This window comes from Gobio gobio (assembly GCF_949357685.1).
Source record: "Gobio gobio genome assembly, chromosome: 7".
Lineage (NCBI taxonomy): Eukaryota > Metazoa > Chordata > Actinopteri > Cypriniformes > Gobionidae > Gobio > Gobio gobio.
Window position 1 is genome coordinate 31,880,669 of NC_137103.1, and position 8,244 is coordinate 31,888,912.

Sequence of the window (8,244 nt, forward strand, 5' to 3'; positions counted from 1 at the left end):
ATCTCAGACATCTGAACAAAGCCCTTATGAAGCGCCCGTTCAGAATGTTGAGAATGAAACAAATCCTTGCGCACATTCGCCCGGGAGATTGGTTTTTCACTGTGGATCTAGAGGATGCCTATTTCCACATACAAATAGCCCCTCATCACAGGCCATTCTTGAGATTCGCCTTCGAGGGGAAAGTATACCAATACAGGGTGCTACCCTTTGGTCTATCTCTGGCTCCCCGCACGTTTACGAAGTGCATGGAAGCAGCGCTAACCCCGCTGAGGCTTCGGGTAATGAGAATTCTTAACTATCTCGACGACTGGCTCATAATAGCTCAGTCAGAGATACAGTTATTGAACCACAGATCTTGGCTTCTCAACCATTTAAAATGCTTGGGCCTCAGAATCAATCCCACACAGAACGTTTCGTTTCTGGTAACAGTATTGGACTCACTGCAGATGAACGCGCGACTGACGTCACAGCACGCGCTCTCTGTTCAGAACCGAGCAGTTTCCCTCAGGTCCGGTGCACTCACTCCTCTCAAACACTTTCAGAGGATGTTGGGTCTCATGGCCTCGGCGGCGCCAGTTCTCAGACTAGGTCTGTTACACATGCGCCCCCTACAGCGCTGGCTGAATCGTTGCGTTCCAGCTCATGCATGGCTCTCGGGCCGATTACAAATCAAGGTAGACCACAGCTGTGTGTTGGCTCTGGCTCCTTGGAAATATCCCGTCTGGTATCAGACGGGCGTGAGCTTGGGCACTGTTAAGAAGTGGAAAGTTATCTCGACAGATGCATCCAACCTAGTCTCCGGTCTCTGGTCAGACTCGGAGAAGAGCCTTCACATAAACTGTCTAGAGATGAAAACGGTCACGCTATCGCTAAGAGCTTTCCTTCCGTACATAAAGCACCACCATGTCCTGGTCCGAACGGACAGCAGGTCAGTGGTAGCCTATATAAATCGCCAGGGCGGTCTAAGATCTATCGATCTGCACACAATGGCGGAAAAAGTCCTAATATGGGCAGAGCGCAACCTGAGTTCGCTGAGAGCGACTCATGTGCCAGGCATTCTGAATTTGGGTCCGGACATGCTGTCCAGGGGCAAAGTGTCCCCAGCAGAGTGGTCTCTTCACCCACATTCGATTCAGACAATTTGGGGCAGGTTTGGAGAGGCAAAAGTGGATCTTTTCGCCTCACAAGACAATGCTCAAATTTCTAACATATTTCTCCAAGCATAAGGATGCGTTGGCCCACGAATGGCCCAACCTTCCTCTTTATGCTTTTCCCCCAATCTCAATGTTACCTCAGGTCATAGAGAGGATCAGGGAGAGCAAGTGCGCTGTGCTTTTAATAGCCCCGCTTTGGAGAAATCAACCATGGTTCTCACTGCAAAGTCAGATGTCAGATACAGCTCCGTGGCCGATTCCGCTGAGGAGAGACCTCCTCATGCAGGCGAAACGGCAGATCTGGCATTCCCGTCCCGATCTATGGGCGCTTCATGTCTGGCCCATCAACGGGTACATGAGAACCTCTCTGAAAATGTATTAAACACTATTTCCGAAGCTAGAGCCCCCGCAACCAGGCGGCTCTATTCAGGCAAATGGTCAGTCTTTTCGGACTGGTGTAAAGCACGAAGCCTGACCCCACATAATTGTGAAGTGTCAGAAGTGCTCACTTTTTTACAAGAGCTACTGGACGCGGGTCGTTCCCCCTCCACGCTTAAAGTTTATGTGGCCGCTATAGCAGCGCACCACATTCAAGTGAACGGACTGTCACTGGGAAAGAATGTTCTTATTGTGTGCTTCCTTAAAGGGGATAGAAGGCTTCACCCACCTTGCCCCCCTTCAGTTCTATATGGGTCCTGTCTACGGTCCTGGATGCCATGAAAGGCTCTACATTCGAGCCTCTGCATTCGGTGAGCTTAAAGCTCCTGTCACTAAAGACCGCTTTTCTGCTAGCGATCGCATCAGTTAAGCAGGTGGATGATCTGCACGCGCTCTCAGTGAGCGCCTCTTGTCTGGAATTTGGGCCAAACGATTCTAAAGTCGTCCTCAAACCAAGGCATAAAGTGCTTTCAACTCCGTTCAGAGCACAGGTCATTTCACTTTCAGCACTTTCATCATCGTTAGATGAAGAGGATGCTAATTTGCTCTGTCCTGTCAGAGCGCTGAGAATATACATAGAGCGTTCTGCTGCTTTCAGGCAAACTAAACAGCTCTTAGTGTGCTTTGGCGGCCGCACCTGCGTGTGCGCGGTAACAAAGCAGACCTTGTCACGATCGATAGTGGATGCTATCTCGCTGGCTTATGAGTTTAAAGATCTCAGCTGCCCTATAGGCGTCAAAGCCCATTCTACGAGAGGCATGGCCTCTTCGTGGGACTGGTCTACTGGCATTTCTCTGAATGATATCTGTGCGGTGGCAGGCTGGGCCTCCCCGTCCACTTTTATCAGGTTTTATAATTTAGATGTTCCTGCCTTACAGGCTGGGCTTCTTGCTGTGTAATACATTTAACCCCTTAAGGCTCAATAGTCTGGTCTGGGTTAAGTATTTGTATAAGTCATAAGCACATTCCTTATATGACTCGAATTATCTGGTCATTCATTATTCTTTGGCCCGACTATGTCTGGTCTATACATATGTATATATATATATATATATATATATATATATATATATATATATATATATATATATATATATATATACTGCATGTATCTTGTGTGTTATTCTCATTAAATGGCCCGACTCAGGTCTGGCTCATATTGGGACTTCATGATCTCATATTACGGGCCCACTTAGGTCGGCTTGGGTATGGTGTCTCCGGGCTTCAGAGCCGTTAAGCAAGCACGCCGTTTTGCATTGGTCCCCCATAGCGTTAAGCAAAACGCAATATGAGAGTACTCTCGAAAGGGAACGCTTCGGTTACTAACGTAACCTCGGTTCCCTGAGAAGAGGGAATGAGTATTGCGTTTGCTTGCCGTGCTTCGCTTGCTCAGGAGTCGCTTCAGTCGATTAACCTGACTAACCTGGCGAGACAGGGTCTTATATACCCTTGGCTATGCAAATTCTGTTGCCCCTTGTGGCGGGAGTATAGAAGGACCTGATTGGTCCGTTCCGCCCAGCGGTCTCAGCATAGGTTGCTGCAGTTGCAGCGGCACAGCCAATCAGCACGCAGCAGCTTCCTGCTGAGAGCTGTGCAGCCGCACTGCGTGTTATATGGTATTTTTAGGATAAAAATTTGCTTCAATATCTCGAGGAAAGGAATTCCCCCATAGCGTTTAGCAAAACGCAATACTCGTTCCCTCTTCTCAGGGAACCGAGGTTACGTTAGTAACCGAAGCGTTCTCGCAGCTCGTTCTCGACACATTGTCAGAGCAGAACTTTTTTCTTTGTCCAAGAACTATTGTGTGATTGGTCAGAAATTTAAAGTGGGTGGGGTTAATGCAGAGAAACGGAGATGCTCGGCACCTGCTTTTCTCATGAAGTATGGAATGTCCTGGCCATAACGTACTTTGTTCTTGTTCTTGCCACCTCGAGAAAACGAACAAATTTCTTTGTTCTTGCGGAGTATGTACCAAGCTTAAGTTGACAATTTCTTTACTTTGTGTTGACAATTTTGGTATATTGTTCTCATGCTCTCAATTCATCATGCCCTCAATTTGTTTGCTCTCTTTATCTTTCTCTCTCAACAACACAGCCTTAATTTGTTTTTAATATTAAAAAAACAAAACCAGGAACTTTAAAAAAAAAATGTATGGTAACATTTTAATAATTTTAACATTTTATTAAGTTTTTTTTCCCTTCACTTTAGATGCTGGCACAAAAAGCGGCCAGGCAAGAGCATTTGAAGTGGAAACTCCTGCTAAATCATGGCTCCGTAACGCAAGAGACCGGGATGGTGGAAGGAGTGGAAGAACCAGAAGATCTACTGGTACCCGAGGGGATTGATTTATTTTATTAGAGGATTCATAATCCATTTAATGTGTTGTGATGTGGTTATAATTGGTAATTTTTCTGTTTTATAATTTTTTTATTATTTAATATTATTGTTTTGAGAGAGAGAATTTTTTGCAAGGATGCATGAAATTGATCAAAAGTGACAGTAAATACTTTTACATAGTTACTCGAAAAATAGTTACATTGTAAAATATATAAAATAAAAAAAAAGGTTATTTTAAGTTGCAATAATATTACACTCTTTAATATATTCATCAAATAAATGCAGCCTTGGTGAGCAGGACTTCTTTCAAAACATTTTAAAAATCTTACTGACCCCAAACTTTTGAATGTTAATATATTGTATATTTAATTTTTTTACATGACTGAATAAATGAAATTATGTGAAACATGACTTGTAATTTATTTGTTCTACTGAATTTAAAGTGAATTTATTGTGTGTGTATTTTGGCAAATGCAAAGTAGAACCAAACTAATATTGTTGTTTGTTATGGCTACACTCTAAAAAAAAAAAGGTTCTATATGGCACCAAAAATGGTTCTTGGCTCGTAATCATAGGGGAACAGTTTTAAGTGCTATATAGCACCAATTTTGGTGCTTCAGTGGTTCTTCAGTGGTTCTTCAGAGGTTCTTCACTGGTTCTTTGACGAAGGTGCTATATAGCACCGCTAACTAAGGTGATATAGCACCGCTACCAGAACATGTTAAGATATGGTGCTATACACTCTAAAAAAAAAAAGGTTCTATATGGCACCAAAAATGCTTCTTGGCTCGTAATCATAGGGGAACCTTTTTTAGTGCTATATAGCACAAATTTTGGTGCTTCAGTGGTTTTTCAGCGGTTCTTTAGAGGTTCTTCACCGGTTCTTTGACTAAGGTGCTATATAGCACCGCTAACTAAGGTGCTATATAGCACCGCTACCAGAACATGTTAAGATATGGTGCTACCCAGCTAACAAAAAAAGGTCCCCAGAACGTCCCCTAAATGGCCTCAGCGAACGTCCCCCGGACGTCAATGTGTAGGGGCCTCTTGACGTCCCGCGAACGTCCTCAAAGACGTCCTCCGGACATTCATGAGGACGTTCACAGGACGTCCAGCGGCCATTCGGGACGTTTAGGGGACTTTCACTTTAGCAGCATTTTATTTTATATTTCGGCAAACCAAAGAAAACAGACACATATGAATTGTAAGGAACAAAGTAAATTTATTTTAATTGAACAGTTGTAAAGGTGATGTGCTCTTTCCCCGCGCGCGCGCGTGTGTGTTTATGTGTGTGTGTTTGCAGCAGGCAGCTGTGTGTGAGCGCGTCTCATATAGCACCAAAAGTGGTTCCTCTATGATTACGACGAAGAACCATTTTTGGTGCCATATAGAACCTTTTTTTTTTAGAGTGTACAGGTCTATTCTGGACCCACTCTGCTTAGAGTGGGCCAGCCCACAGTCAGCCCACACACTGTGGGCTGTCCCACTAGGGCCCCACCTGGGTCCCATAGTGTGGGGCCCACACCATTTCACGCCGGTATCTGGGCCCACACAGTGGGCTGCCCGCAAGGGCCCCAAAGGAGCATGTTTGCTGATGTTCTCTCTTTTTTTTTAGACAAGTTTTACTGAGGCTACGAACGCTAATAAATATATATATTTGTATTATTCATTCACAATATTTTTTATAAAGAAAACGTCCCCTCACATTGGCAGTGGCTAATTATTACATTAACGTTACAGATCACTTTATATAGGCCTATTTTCAATTCAAAATTATTATTTTATGGGTAGTTTAACATTTCAATCCTAAAACAGCTGTCAAATATGAAATGTTAATTTGGGTACTTGAATCTTATCTCGCACTTTATGATCGTGAAGCGTCGTGCTGGAATTCGCGCTCAGCATCTGAACATAAAGCCCACCTTTGAAGTTTGGTTATCTAAATATTTTGACGAGCGGTGACAGACCGAGGCAGCTGAGCTGAGCTCAGATGAGAAGATCTTGGTGCTTTCTGTGGCTGTACTATCTTTGCTGCACTAAAGTATGTCACAACATATATTTTTATATAGGCCTACATCGGAAAAATACAGAGGTCCGGATTCTAATTATTGGCCGTCGTTAAAATAACACTAGAGTGGGAGAAAACGCCCCTCTGGGGTAAAACGCCCCCCACCTGTAATTTCCCAAAATAACTAGAGGAAGTCAAGATACATTTTCACTGTTGCTATGCACTACGTTTGACAACGGGGATAACCAAATCTCCTTGGAGAAGCTGACACCAGCTACGTATTTGAAGAGAAGAGGATTACATGGTAAACGCTATAATTTTCAGATATTAATAAACAAGTGTTTAAGAGAATATTGTTCTGCAGGATATCACAGTGATGTATGATAAATGAATAGTGAAGTCTGTAGTTTGAGAGGATATGTTATATATAAGGAATATTAATTATATTTTAAAAATTTTACTTTTTTAAAAAAAGTCATACGCTGAGGGGTAAACGCCCCCCAGAGGGCAGTGTCTCTCTATCATAATTTCTATAATAACATATTTCTGTCTATCAAATCCTTTGTTTTACACTTAATGCAGTATAACTAGGTGGTAAAATCAAAATATTTGAACAAAATAAAAATTACCTCAAGTGAACATTAGGCTAGCTTAATAGCACAGTTAGCTCACTGATGGAAGGTGGTTAGGTGACCCAATGATATAACATAATGGCTTTTAATGCATTTATTGAATATATTTCACTACATAAATATACAAATGTATAAGTTTAATATTTGTTTATGTATTTATTTATTACAACATATTTGTTTGCATGACTTAGTTATATGTATAAATTTAAATGTTAAAAAATTGGATATGTTGGACATTCCTCAAATAGGCTTAAATATTAATATATATATAGGCCTATACATGTTGATACATTACTTGCCTTTTACTTTTAGAGATTAAAAATTAGTCTGTTCATTTTGCTGTTGATCTATGAAGCAAACTGGTTGGTAAGAAAGGGGGCATTTTACCCCACTCCTGGGGCAAAACGCCCCCTTTGTACAAAGATATTTTCAGTCAAAATACTAATTAATTATGAAGGCTGAGCAATTTTTATATTGGTGAATAACTCCTGCCATAGTCACTCAAAACCGGGATGGCTATTCTAGTCACATTTATGTTTTGTTTCACTGTAATGTCACATTTTCCTTAAGGGGAGGGGGGGGGGCGGCGTTTTCCCCCACTCTACCCTATTACAAAAACAAAATCACAAAACTGACTTTCTGGCCTTTCAGGCTAGCCTTTACATCACCATTCACATTCAATATGGACAAAAAGACGAAAGTAAATGGTGACTGAGCTTTTTTACTCTCTGACATTGTTCCACAGAAGGCACTTGAGGGTGAGTAGCCTAGCCTAAGGGTGGGTCTCAATCAGCCCCCTAGCTCAGTAGTCAGGGCACTGATCAGGGAGTCAGCCCATAGACTTATGTCCTGATCAGTGCCCTGACTACTGAACGATTGAGACGCACCCTAACTGATGACTGTTTTTTCCCTTATAATGTAGCCTACAATATCAACAACAAAACTTTTTAAAAAAAAACGTAAAGTAGCCTAATCGATAAACAATACACTGAAAATAAAGACATTCAAACTGTTTAAGTTATTGATTTTGCAAGAATGGATTTAAAACATAAATGTGTCGTTACATAACGAAGCGTATTTGTCATAGCCCTTCGAAACTGCAACAATCCTGATGCTATCAGGAACCAAAATTCCACGGTAACATAGGCTAACTGAAGTAGGCTATTTTGTTTTTGAAATTACAAACAAATCTTACCTTAGGATTGACAAACAGACAGGCACTCAAAAATCATAAAGTTCGTTGAATGGAAATCGAAAGCGAAAGAGTTTTGCGACCTTCAATGCGAACAGAAACAAACCATCTAGCCTAAATTTGTTCACTTACCTTTTATTTAATTTATAGAAATAGCCCTTATTTCATGGTTTGTCAAAACAGCAATTGTTAGTTTCAACGTCTCGAAATAAGAACAGCCTACTTAAGTTAAGCTACTAAACGAGTTTCTGCTTGAAATGTAGAGCAACTCTTACACTACAAATGTAAAAATATATCTTGATATGCTCTCGTTATATTTCTGTAAAATGTAGTCTAAATCTAAGGAAAGCATTTTATATTGCTCATAATGCTGCACAGAAAAGCGTTGGTTGAAATTTGACATTTATTTAAGTCTAGGCATTCAATTCAGTTGTGTTCACATCACACGAATAGGACCTTGATTACTGATAAAATAAACAGAGA

At 41.5% G+C, this 8,244-nt stretch overlaps 1 protein-coding gene across 1 annotated transcript in view; it reads right to left on the reverse strand.

The window, feature by feature from the left end:
• The window catches only part of LOC307129481 (protein mono-ADP-ribosyltransferase PARP9-like), a 33,715-nt gene extending 25,881 nt beyond the window's left edge, over nt 1-7,834 (reverse strand). Inside the window, exon 1 of the mRNA XM_079821931.1 lies at nt 7,765-7,834. The gene's annotated coding sequence lies outside the window, so the exon portion shown is untranslated. The remainder of the gene's footprint in view (nt 1-7,764) is intronic.
• Between the last annotated feature and the right edge of the window lie 410 nt (nt 7,835-8,244).